This window comes from Megascapheus bottae, chromosome 3 (genome assembly GCF_031878675.1).
Source record: "Megascapheus bottae isolate mThoBot1 chromosome 3, mThoBot2.hap1, whole genome shotgun sequence".
Lineage (NCBI taxonomy): Eukaryota > Metazoa > Chordata > Mammalia > Rodentia > Geomyidae > Megascapheus > Megascapheus bottae.
Genome location: NC_143511.1, coordinates 87875010 through 87887620, shown reverse-complemented (window position 1 = coordinate 87887620; position 12611 = coordinate 87875010). Strand labels below are relative to the sequence as shown.

General features: G+C 50.1%; 1 protein-coding gene and 1 long non-coding RNA gene across 5 annotated transcripts in view; one reads left to right on the top strand and one right to left on the bottom strand.

Moving 5' to 3' along the window:
• The window catches only part of LOC150066077 (uncharacterized), a 10136-nt gene extending 176 nt beyond the window's left edge, over nt 1–9960 (bottom strand). The window contains exons 1-2 of the long non-coding RNA XR_016535004.1: nt 9473–9960; nt 1–4881 (exon numbers count right to left, since the gene is read on the bottom strand). The exon at nt 1–4881 is cut by the window's left edge and continues 176 nt beyond it. This is a non-coding gene — a long non-coding RNA (uncharacterized LOC150066077). The remainder of the gene's footprint in view (nt 4882–9472) is intronic.
• Nucleotides 9961–10329: 369 nt separating this feature from the next.
• The window catches only part of Tsc1 (TSC complex subunit 1), a 61241-nt gene continuing 58959 nt past the window's right edge, over nt 10330–12611 (top strand). For 2 of the 4 annotated variants that reach the window (XM_090330878.1, XM_090330875.1), the window contains exon 1: nt 10383–10443. The gene's annotated coding sequence lies outside the window, so the exon portion shown is untranslated. Of the gene's footprint in view, nt 10444–11341; nt 11363–12611 lie in introns of those variants that run through there. The other 2 variants (XM_090330876.1, XM_090330877.1) reach the window with 2 other exon arrangements.

Genomic DNA, 12611 nt, shown 5'->3' with positions numbered 1-12611 from the left:
TCCTGCCCAGGCTGGCTTTGAACCATGATCCTCAGATCTCAGCCACTGAGGTGCTAGGGTTACAGGTGTGAGACACCGTGCCCAGCCACCGTGGTGATTTTCCAGGTAGAATCTCACTTTGTCCCCCGTTGTCCTGTCCTGCAATCCTCCTTCTTGAACTCTCCTGGGTAGCTAGGGATGAGAGGTAGGGGCGGCACCTGCCACCGTGCTTCTTCCATTGTTCAGATAGAGTCTTATGGTCCTCCTCTCCCCTTCTTGTCTGGAGCCATGGTCCCCTGATTTCCATCTTCCAAGCAGCAAGGATTATAGACTTGAGCCACCACACTTGACTCCATGACCTATATTTGGTGATGACATTTGTCTTGGATGCTTTATCTCTCCATGTACATATAGCAGTCTATAGAATATGCTAAGTTTTCATAATTTTTCTTTTGTCAGTCGTGGGACTTGAACTCTGAGCCTGGGTGCTGTCCCTGAGCTCTTCAGCTCAAGGCTACCACCCTACCCCTTGAGGCACAGCACCACTTCCAGTTTTCTGGTGGTTAATTAGAGATAAGAGTCTCAGGGACTTTTATGCCAGGGCTGGCTTTGAACCGCAATCCTCACATCTCAGCCTCCTGTGTAGCTGGGAGTATAGGCGTGAGCCACCAATAACATATTTTGAAAAGAGATTGCAGATATCCTATTTCACCCACACTTGAGTGTATTGCTTCTGAAAACATGACTGTTTCTTACATACTCATTTAACTACAAAGAAAATTGCCAGCTGCTCTCTGAGCTGTTGAACATCCAGCCCACAGGCATACCTGCAGTGTATCAGGACCAAGACAAATAATGTCTTTGGTCTTCTTTATGGTGGAGCAGCGCCCTCTACTGATGTCTTTCCATACTGTTTTCTTTGTTTTTTCTTACATGAAGAACCTAAGCCCCCCATGAATAAGGCCTAGGTGAATACTTTCTGTACATGTGCAAACACGGAACAGCAAACCTTACTAAGACTGGTTTGGAAACGGACAGAAGAAAAGAAGGAGAATGATGGAGGGGTGATTCTGATCAAGGTGAATTGTATACATAAAAGGACATGTTGACAAATGAAATTCCCACCAGGTGCCAGGCTCACCAGGCCTGTCATCCTGGCTGTTCAGAAGATCTGAGGACCATAGTTCAAAGCCAGCCCTGGATGAAAAGTCACTGTGATACGCTTATCCCCAATTAACCACCAGAAAACCAGCAATGGTACTGTGGCTCCAAGCGGTAGAGCACTAGCCTTGAGCAAAAGAGCTCAGAAACAGAGCCCTGAAATCAAGCTCCACAACCGACAATAAGTAAACAAGCAAACAAATTCCCTAGCTGGACTTTGAGGGCTCACGCCCGTAATCCTAGCTACTCAGGAGACAGATCTGAGGACCCTACTTCAAAGCCAACTGGGCAGAAAAGTTCATGAGATTCTTATCTCTCACTAGCAAAATCTGGAGGTGAAGGCATGGCTCAAGTGGCAGAGCACCAATCTTTGAGTGAAATAGCCAAGGGAGAGTTCAAGGACCTCTATTCCCTCCATCCTGGAGGTACAGGTGTAATTAGATTCATTTTAGGCATAGATTGGGCACAGACTTCGTGTTATTGCATTAGGAACAAACAAAGGTTGCTCCATTTTAGTGATGCTAACTTTGGTCACTTGGTATAGCGGTGATATCACAATAGGTATACCCATAGGATACCACTAGAGGTGAGTTCAGACGTAACCTGTAAACAAGCTGCATGCTCCTCCCTGCAGCCTCCCGGTCTGGCAGACTGGTTTCAGCATCTGCTTCTAAGCACGGGTGTGTGATGTACTGGAATTTGGACTCTGGGCACTGTCCCTTAACTTTTCCACTCAAGGCCAGCATTCTACCACTTGAGCAACCCTTTACTTCTGGCTTTGTGGTGGTTAAGTGGACATAAGAGCTTCACAGTCTTCCCTGCCTGGGTGGCTTTGAACGTCCATCCTCAGAATACAGTCTCCTTAGTAAAGATTATATGTGAGCCATCAGTATTTGGCTGCTTCTCATTTTTTTTTTTGCTAGTCCTAGGGCTTGAACTCAGGGGCTAAGCATTGTTCTTGAGCTTTCTCAAGGCTAGAGCTCTATCACTTGAGCCACAGCACCATTTCTGGCTTTTGCTATATATGTGGTACCGAGGAATTGAACCCAGGACTTTGTGCATGCTAGGCAAGTACTCTAACACTAGGCCAAACACTCAGCCTGGCTGCTTCTATTTTTTTTTTTTTGCCAGTCCTGGGCTTGAGCTCAGGGCCTGAGCACTGTCCTTGGACTTTCTCAAGGCTAGAGCTCTACCACTTGAGCCTCAGCACCACTTCCGGCTTTTTTCTATGTATGTGGTACCAAGGAATTGAACCTGGGTCTTCGTGCATGCAAGGCAAGCATTCTACCTCTAGGCCAAACTCCCTGCCCTTGCTTCTAATTTTTGACAGAACCAGTTGAACTGCCAATTGCAAAATAGCAATTCTATTTTTTTTGTCAGTTGTGGGGCTAGGCATTGTCCCTGAGCTCTTCAACTCAAGGCCACAGCCCTTGCAGGCAGGCACAGTGGCTCATGCCTATATCCTACCTACTCAGGAGGCTGAGATCTGAGGATCAAGGCTCAAAGCCAGTCTGGGCACAAAAGGACCTGAGACTCTTATCTCCAATTAACCTCTAGAGAATGGGAAGTGGGGCTTGGCTTTAGGGTAGGGCGGTAGCCTTGATGCTGAAGAGTGCAAGGACAGCGCCCAGGCTGAGATCAAGCGCCATGACCCACAAAAAAAAAAAAGGGGCTACTGCCCTACCTCTTAAGCCATAGTGCCACTTCCAGTTTTCTAGTGGCTAACTGGAGATGAGTTTAGTGCCCATGAGTTGGCTTAGAACCGTGATCCTCAGATCTCAGCCTCCTGAGTAGCTAGGATTAAGGTGTGAGCCTCTACGGCTCAATTCTTCTAATTTATCCTTCTTTCCATGTTATGTTTCTGTAAAGAAGACCTTTCTCTTGTGGAATGGTGCGAATGTGGTTTGTGCCTCAGGGATTGTGTGCAGCAAGCTTGTTTTCCTGTGTGGTAATGTTGAAGAGTGGTAGAACCTTTAAGAGGCAGGGCTTTGTGAGAGGTTAGATCATTGGCAGGGGGGTGGGAGGAGAACGGCATACACAGTCCTACCATGAAGCTTTGCCTATGATGCAGTCTCAGAGGCTCTCGCCAGTTGTCCATGCCATGCTCTGCTCTTCAATCTCCCAAACTAACAGCTATGGGTGGGGATTTCATGAGAGCTAATCTTGTAGGAGTATGTCCATACAAAGCCCAAATGAGAGCTAAAGGATGTGTGTGAATGTATGTGTACCTGCAGTGTGAATGCTAAGAGCTGGTAATGGCATGCTGAAGTAATGAAACGTATGGAACATCTAGCAATGTGAACAAAATTCCTCTCCATACAGCGGTGCTATTTTGCTCTTCCATCACAGAACACAGGATCTGGTCCTAGGAATGTGATTTAAGCTTTGCCAATCTGATAGGACAACTCTCGTATTTCAGGGCAGTTTTAATTTGTGTTTCCCTTAAAAAGAATGAAGCCAAGTCCTTTCATACGGCTAAGGGTCATTTACATATCTTACATTTACATAAACTTTCTGTTCTTGTCTTTTACTGGCTTCCTTGTAGCAAATGGCTTTTTAGTTCTGTGTATAGCAAGAAAGCTTGTGGTAAAAGCTGCAAAGGTTTTTTTTGTTTTGTTTTATCCCAGCTTGTTATTTACCCTCTAGCTTTTCTCATTTTCTTTTCTTTTCTTTTTGGCCAGAAAGGCTTTTTTTTTTTTCCTGGTGCGTCTTGGGGCTTGACTTAGCCTGGGCACTGTCCCTGAGCTCTTCAGCTCAAGGCTACCATCCTACCCTTGAGCCAAGCCCTGCTTCCCATTTTCTAGAGGTTAATTAGAGGTAAGAGTCTCAGGTTCTTTTGTGCCTGGGCTAGCTTTGAACCTTGATTCTCAGATCTCGGCCTCCTGAGTAGTTAGGATTACAGGCGTGAGCCACCACACCTAGGTTTTTTTTTTTTTTAGGTCACCTAGCTTGCTGGTCTTTGCATCTGATTTTTTAGTCTGTGTGTGTGAACTGGGATTTGAACTAAAAATCCTAGTGCTCTTGCTTACTTTTGCTCAAAGCTGATGGTCTACCATGTGAACCACAGTTCCACTGCTGATTAATTGGAAATAATAGTCTCTCAAAGCTAGTCTTTGGCTAACTTTGAACTGTGATTCTCAGATCTTATCCTTTTGTGATAGTCTTCTCCTTCTCCTCATTTTCTCCCTCTTCCTCCTCCTCCTCTTCCTCCTTCTCTTCTTCCTCCTTCTACTTCTGTGAACGTCTAGGGCTTAAACTCAGGGCCTGGGGGCACTGTCCCTGAACTTCTTTTGCTCACAGCCAGCATGCCAGCACTTGAACCACACCATTTTCTATTTTTTTATATGTCCTACAAACCTGCTGTTTATCAAAGGTGCTTTGTGTGGCTTTGCTTCCAGGCCATTGCAAAACTGGGTTCTCCTGCTGCAGTCTGTTCAACACCATTTGTCAAGTTCTTGGTTAAACCAGAAGCAAAGTTCAAACATCACCTTTGCCAGTCGGTTGACATAACACTCTCTGTTGACCTTCTCCACACTGGCTGGGCCTCTGGCTCTGTTTCTTTCCAATTTTCTTTTCTCTCCTCTTTTCTTTATAAATTATGCAGCCTGAGGCATTTCATGACAGTAGTAGAAAACGAACTAGTATAGATGTCATGTTTCCAAGGACATGCTAGACAAAGTCTTACAGCCTGCTTGCGCTCTCTGGTTGTAGTCGGATTCTGATTGTACACGGTGTTGATGCCTGGGAAAGTAGAGAGAAGATGAAGGTAAATCCACAGTACTGTGGATTTACAGTTAGAAGCCACTGGCTAAATGTCTGTGAAGCTATTTAGACAGAGCTTCAAAAACAGTGCTGAACAAAGAAAAAGAATAAAGAAATTACCACCTATAAAGTAATTCCATTTATAGGGACTTAAGATACACACCCATATCCATTTTGCAAGGATACACATGGCCAAAAGCACTCATGTTATGTGCCTTGCAATGGTTACTGATGGGAAAGGAGGAGACTAGATGTGGGAAATGAAGATGAAGAGAGAATAAAGGGATGGATGCATAAAAATAAGACAGGCCTTTTGGGCTGGGAGTTTGGCCTAGTGGTTAAAGTGCTTGCCTAGCATGCATGAAGACCCGGGTTCGATTCCTCGGTACCACATACATAGCAAAAAGCCGGAAGTGGTGCTGAGGCTCAAGTGGTAGAGCTCTAGCCTTGAGAAAGTCCAAGGACAGTGCTCAGGCCCTGAGCTCAAGCCCAGGACTGGCAAAAAAAAAAAAAAAAAAAAAAAGACAGGCCTTTTTCACAAACCATCAATGGCAAAGTGAGTTAAGTAGTGCCATTATGGACTAAATTTGTTGAGATCCTAAGCCACAGTTCCTAATGAGTTAAGATGAGGTCACACTGGTCAAACACTGGTCAGACCTGTAATCCTAGCTACTCAGGAAGCTGGGATACAAGAATCAATTCAAATCCATCCCAAGCAGGAAAATCCTTGAGATTCTTGTCTCCAGTTAATCAGCAAAAAGCAGGATATGAATTAGAGTTGTGAATACAATGGTAGAGCACTAGCCTTGAGAAAAAAAAAAATTCAGGGACAGAGTCTCGGTCCTGGGTTCAAGCCGCAAGACTGGCACTGAAAAAAGCAAGAAAAGAAAAACTGAAAAAGGCAATTTCATTGAAATGAGTTGAATCCTTAATTTGATATGATTCATGTCCTTATCAAGGAATATATTACAGCCAGATACTGGTGGCATGCACCTGTAATCCTACTCAGGAGGCTGAGATGTGAGGATCGTGGTTCAAAGCCAGCTGGTGCAGAGAAGTCCCCATGAGACTTGTAGCTCCAATTATCCACACAAAAACTGGAAGTGGTGTAGTGGCTCAAGGGGTAGAACACTAGCTTTGAACATAAAGAGGCTCAAGGACAGTGCACAGACCCCGAGTTCAAGCCCAACAACAAAAAAGGGCACATATGATACACACATAAGCCCTCCCTGGACCTCTGACACTTCTGTACCATCTTCACTTTTACCTGGAAAGATTCTTCCCTCTTACACCTGGTCTCAGTGTCCATTTGAACACTGGACTTCACAGCCAGCCCAACAGACAAATGCGAGACACTCTCCTCCACTTAATCATCGAAGAGCTGGAAGTGGAGTCTTTTTTTTTTTTTTTTTTTGCCAGTCCTAGGGCTTGACTTCAGGGCCTCACCACTGTCTTTGGGCTTTCTCAAGGCTAGAACCACACCACCACTTCCGGCTTTTTCTGTGTATGTGGTACTGAGGAATGGAACTCACGGCTTCTTATATGCCAGGAAGCACTCTTACCACCCTCCTGGCAAAGTGGAGTCATTTTTAAAAATGGATTTCCTTTGAAATTAACATGAAAATAGTGTACATATTGATAGACTACAATGTAGTCTTGAAACGTGTTTGCCACAGGCTTTTGAACTTGATGTTTCAAGGGGCTTCACACGCATCCACCAGTAGGGGGCGGCAGAACACTTGAGCGTTTGGTGGGAGACAGACCCAACCCCAAACCCCACAAAGCCAGCCGGGAGTTAGGTGGAAATAGAGGTAGACACCATGTGAGAATGGTGACCTCACAGCAGTCCTTACACAACCCTGAAAAGATCTGGTGGACGTCACAGTAGAATTGAGTCTTGGAGGAAAACACTCTTGGCCATCGTCGACCTCTTTTGGTTGTCAGGAACCAAAGCCAGTGCCAGTAAAAGCCCAATGTACTGTAAGATAGAGAGGCCCCTTCTAAACAGAAGCAGGAAGTGGAGCCCTTGTCCCACAGCTCTCCTTCTTTCTCAGGATCTGGTCACTGTCTTCCTCGATCCCTCTGCTGTTCTGGGTGCCAAGGGGCCGATTCCATATCACCCCAGGGCCTTGTCATACAACCGCCTAGGGCACACTGCATGGGTGTGTTCTAAAGAGACTTGGATCTGGAGCATGGCACTTCAAAGGGTGCCCCCTAGAGCATCAGCTCTCTTAGCCCTGGGGTCTTGGTGCAAATTCTCAAGGAGGAGAACATGGCTGGCTTGGTTGAGGAAGTTTCCTCCCTGATCTGGGTCTGACTGGGTGTTTGTGTGTGCCAGAGCATCTATGAGTTTGGAGTAGGATGTGGGCAAATTCTTCCTGAAGGCGCCTTAGCAGTTAGATCCTAATGGGAGCCAATGGCTTCATCTAGCTGATGGGGACCTTGACTGGCTAGGTCTGATTCTGGATGGCAGCCTAAAGTGGCAGTGTGATTGTCAGGTCTAGCAGCACCTGAGGCACTGACCTACTCAGAACTGGAAGGAGGAGATACTGTGCAGGTGAACCAACAAATGTCCTGTCCTTCCTAACCACCTACTCAGCCAGTATCACCTGCAGAACTGGGGCTCATCCTGAAGTCCTTGCCATGGGCAGAACAGTCTCTTGGTGGTCTGTACTAGATAACAGTCATTCTTCTTCAGATAGTGTATACATAATAACCACATGGTGGGAGCCCTCTCGTGCTTGCACCTTGTCAGCTCTGTGTATTACCTGCTTCCAGCAGGATGAGGTCATGGAGCTAATGAGGCAGGCCAGGTGGAGCGGGGGTTTCCTGGGTCATCATCAGAGTAGTGCCTGCCCCCCGACCCCATTCCTTGATCAGTTACCTTAACGCACACCAACATTAATGGTCCTCAAAAGCCTCTAAACACACTCGAATCCCCTCATCAGTGTAAATGCACAGGCAGGAATTGGCTCCTGCGATATGGAACAGTGGAAGTGAGAACCTGGACCCTTCTTCCCACTCAACTATCCCAAAACATAGTCTTCTCATCATTACCATAGCCTAGTGGGAAGAGTGCTCATCTAGCATGCACAAAGCCCTGGGTTCAATTCCTGGGTACCACATCCTAAGAAAAAGCCAGAAGTGGTGCTGTGACTCAAGTGGCAGGGCGCTAGCCTTGAGCAAAAAATGTCCAAGGACAGTGCCCGGGCCCTGAGGTCAAGCCTCAGGACTGGCAAAAAGAAATTGGCATTAGCTCAGTGCCAAAGGCTCATACTTGTAATCCTAGCTACTCATAATCTGAAGAGCTGTGGTTTGAAGCTGAGCAGAAAAGTCCATTGGACACCACTTCCAAATTAACCAGCAACCAACAGAGCTAGAGGCATGGCTCTAATGGCAGAGCACCAGCTAAGCAAGAAAGTCTAGTGAGTACAAGGCCTTGAGTTCAAAACTCAGTCCCTGGCTTACACCAGGGACAAAGTATAGTTAACAAATCTGACAATAACTGGACGCTGCTTATGCTGGCAATCCCTTAATCACAATGAACCCACTCTGGTTTTCTCTCCGTTAGACATTAGTACCTGTTTTGAGGGTGCGGAGACAAAGGCTCCGTCAGGATGGCAGAAGTCATTGTTGAGCCTCTGGCTGAGCTCTTGGCTTCTATCTCTGTGATAATGTTGGACCAGCTCAATTCCCATTTTCCAAGCTAGAGTCGGGTATCTCACTTCTTAAATCCTAGCTCCTCAGTTAGCTCAGACCTGTGGATTGTGGTTCAAAGCCAGCCTAAGTAGGGATAGCCATGAGACTCTTATCTCTGATTAAGCAGCAAAAAATGGAGCTGCAGCTCAAGTGGTAGTGAGCCTGCCTTGGGAAAGTGCCCAGGCCCTGAGTTCAAGTCCCTGTACCCTGGACCACACCCACATCCACACTCACGCACACATCCCCTTTCTTCAGATGTTTGTAGCCTGTAAGGGCTTTTCACTATCAAAGGTCCCCAAGAGGGCTGAGAGTGGATGAGGAGAAAAATACAGAATAAGTTTTGCTCCTAGGATAAAGAGACCCAAGAAGGTTCATTTTCCTCATTCTCATCGAGGCACCATACTGGCTAGCAGCAGCCGGACCACTGATACACACAAGGCTATTTCAGAATTCTCCCAGCACCCACTGGGCCTCTTAATCACAGCCTGCCGTGCATTGTGACCCAATTGGTTCCAGTGGTAAAACTTATTTCCAAAGCTCACCCCTCCTTTTCTCTCCCTGCTAGGCTCTTTCCCCTCAGCTCCCAGCGCCTGCCTAGAATACTCGCCTTCTCCCAGCTGCTTCTCCTCCTTTTCTGCTTCGTAAAACCCATCTTTTAAAATCCAGGCAAGAGGAGTTTGGCCTAGTGGTTAAAGTGCTTGCCTAGCATGCATGAAGACCCGGGTTCGATTCCTCAGTACCACATACATGGAAAAAAGCTGGAAGTGGTGCTGAGGCTCACGTGGTAGAGCTCTAGCCTTGAGAAAGTCCAAGGACAGTGCTCAGGAAACAATAACAACAGAAAAATCCAGGCAAGAGTCGGGCATGGTACCTAGTGGCCGTGCCTGGAATCCGAGCTCCGAGGGGCAAGGAGGATCACGAGTGGGAGGCCAGCGTGGGCTGCCTGGTGAACCTGTGCCGGACCCGTGGCTCACCCGTGCAATCCGGGCTCCTCGGGGGGCGGAGGCCTGAGGACTGCAGGCCAGAGGCAGCCGGGGCGGGAGCGTCCACGAGGCTCCTCTCCGACCGAGTCGAGGGGTGGCTCCAGTGGTAGAGTGCTCGCCTGCAGCCCGGAAGCCACGAGTTCAAACCCTGTGCACAGCCAAACAGGACGAGGGGGCTCCCAGGAGCCGCCGGCAAATGCTCGGCAGAGCAGGCGGCCGCGCGGGCCCCTTCTCCTCCCCGCCTGCCTCCCGCCCTCGGCGACCCCCGGCGGCTCCCGGAGAATCAGCGCCGCGCCTCCGAGGTGGCGGGAGCCCCCGGCGCCAGGCGAGCGGGGCGCCAGGCGAGCGGGGCGCCGCGGCCCGCGGGACGGAGGGGCGGCTCCCGCCACGCCCAGCCCGGCCGGCTTGTTTACGCCGGGCCGGCGCGCGCCCGCTGCCCGTCACGTGACCGCCCCGCCCCGCCCCTCGCGCTCGGCTGGCTCCGCCCCCCGCGCCGGGTCTTCTTTCTGCCTCCTTCGGATCACAAGACCTCCCCGCGGCCCGCTCGGGATCCCTCCGCCGCCCCGCCCCCTTACCGACACACTCTGCTCGGGTGGTTTGTTTTTCTCTTTTCCGGCTTGCCCGCATCCGCAGTCCTAAGCGCCATGGCCTGTTCCGTGCGCAGAGGCCGCCGAGGTCGGTTACTTGACCTTGGGTCGGGCGCGGAGGCCGCACGCCGCGGGGAACTCTTTTCCGTGGCGGAAGCCGCGAGCGCCGCGGCCGCTTCACGACGGGGGGGAGGTGCTGTGTGTCCAAGATGGCGGCGCCCTGTAGGCTGGAGGAATTGTGAGGTAAACAGCTGAGGGGGAGGAGACGGTGGGTGAGTACGGGGCCATTCCCCCTTCCTCTTCGTGGGCGCTTCTCGGGGCAGCGCTGGCCACGCGGCCCCCGTTCTGGAGGCCCGGCGGGAGGCGGGGGCGGCGGGCCGCGCCGCCGGACAGGGCTCCGGGAAGGGGCTTCCGAGAGCTTTCTCCTCCCTGCCTCCTGCGGGGCCGGGCGCGGGCCGGGCGGGCGCGGGGCCCTCCGAGGGGGCCCTCCGCGGCGGGCCCTCCGCCGGCCCCGCACTTGTGGGGTGACCGGGTCACGGGGGGCGGGGAGGTCAGGGGGCAGACGTGGGCCGGGCGCCGGGGCACGGGGGGCGGCGCGGTGCGGGGAGAATGAATGGAGGCCGCCCGCGGGCGCCGGGGCCCCCGCCGGGCTGGCGGCGCGGAGGGCACCGCGGTGGACGGGGGAAGACGGTCACTGTCAAGTCCCCGGAGGGGCCCTGCGGGGCCGGAGCCTGGGCAGAGGGGCCTCGAGCGCTGACTCACTGGTCCACCCATCCATCCGTCCATCCATCCATCCATCCGTCCATCCATCCATCCACCCATCCGTCCATCCACCCACCCATCCGTCCACCCATCCGTCCATCCATCCACCCATCCGTCCATCCGTCCATCCATCCACCCATTCGTCCATCCATCCGTCCGTCCATCCGTCCACCCATCCGTCCATCCACCCATCCGTCCATCCATTCACCCATCCGTCCATCCATTCACCCATCCGTCCATCCATCCGTCCGTCCGTCCGTCCATCCATCCATCCATCCACCCACCCACCCACCCATCCATCCGTCCATCCACCCATCCGTCCGTCCATCCACCCATCCGTCCGTCCAGGATGCAGGAACAGCTTGCCACTCGGAGGGAGCGTGTTAACATGAAAGCGCGTTCTTTGTGTGGCTCCTTGGAGTTGCCTCGGTGCGTCTGCGGGCGGGGATGGGGAGAACGGGGGAGGGCGGGCCTCCCGGGCCTCCCAGCGCCGGCCGCAGCCACGGGGAGGTCCCTCTGTGTGTGTGTCTGTTTTTCTCCGTCCCTGTCGCTCCCGCCCTCTCCTCTTCCCTCTCTACCGTTTGGTTTTAGACAAAGGAAGAGGTAGGCTTGCGCCGGTCTGCTCCGAGGGAGACACAGACCTGGAGAAATTTGGGGGTGATTTTCCCAAGGTCACACCCCCACCCCCCCATCTCAGCCAGGACAGCAAGCTGAAGTCTGACTGGTTTCAAAAACTTGGCTCTGTGTGTCCGTTATTTGATCAAAGTGAGAAGTCGTTTTCTCTGTAGGTGTGTGTGTCGTTTTGAAGGGGGTGAACTTACGAGGTCTTATGTTTTTTTTTTCTTTTCAGTTTGATTTTGAGATAGGGTCTCCCCACAGAGCCCAGGCCGGCCTCTAAAGGTTTTCTAGCCTCAGCCTTCTAGGCGTTGAGATTTCGTTCACAGGGCCTAAAATTAGGGCTGCTTCATCTTTTTAGGGTGCTGGGGAGGGAAAGTGGAGCTGTAAACATGCTCTGCAAGTGCTTTACACTGAGTGATTCTGGCCCCCCCCTTACTTTATGAGTTTTAGAAGGCAGTGTTGAATCTGTGAATTTGTTAGTCTAAATTAGGCTGCAAAGTATTTGGTATTTTTATAAAACTGGTGTGTGTACTTCAAAAAAGAAGTCCTGTTAAAATCCTTGCTGAATTTTTTTTTTGAAGCAGAAAGAATGGAAATAGTGACTTACTTTACACAGAGTAAGCTGTAAAAGCTGTCAAAATAGACTAATACTCTTCTGAGATACTTTGATTTGTAACTTTGGGATTAGCCTGGAGTCATCTGAATTCAAGCAAGCTGGAGCGATACATTTCAGAAAGTGTTATAAAATCTAATCTTCTGAAAGCCTTTGATTTACTGAGCAACCACTTGTGATTCTTAAGTTGAACATTTCTGAATAAACCTAGAATATGCAAACGTGAAAGCTGATTTAAGGTTTTATAGGAAATTGTTCCTTTAACAGTCATGTATGAGGCAAATGGGGCTCCTCAGAAGTACGGAGCCATTCTTTGCTATTGCCCTGGGGAGCCACAGAATCTTCCTTTAACCACCTGGTGTAAACTTCAGGGGTATTTATAGAAGATGTAAATGGAAAATATCCTCTTAGCAAAGTTAATATCTTATCCAAAACACTCTTACATCA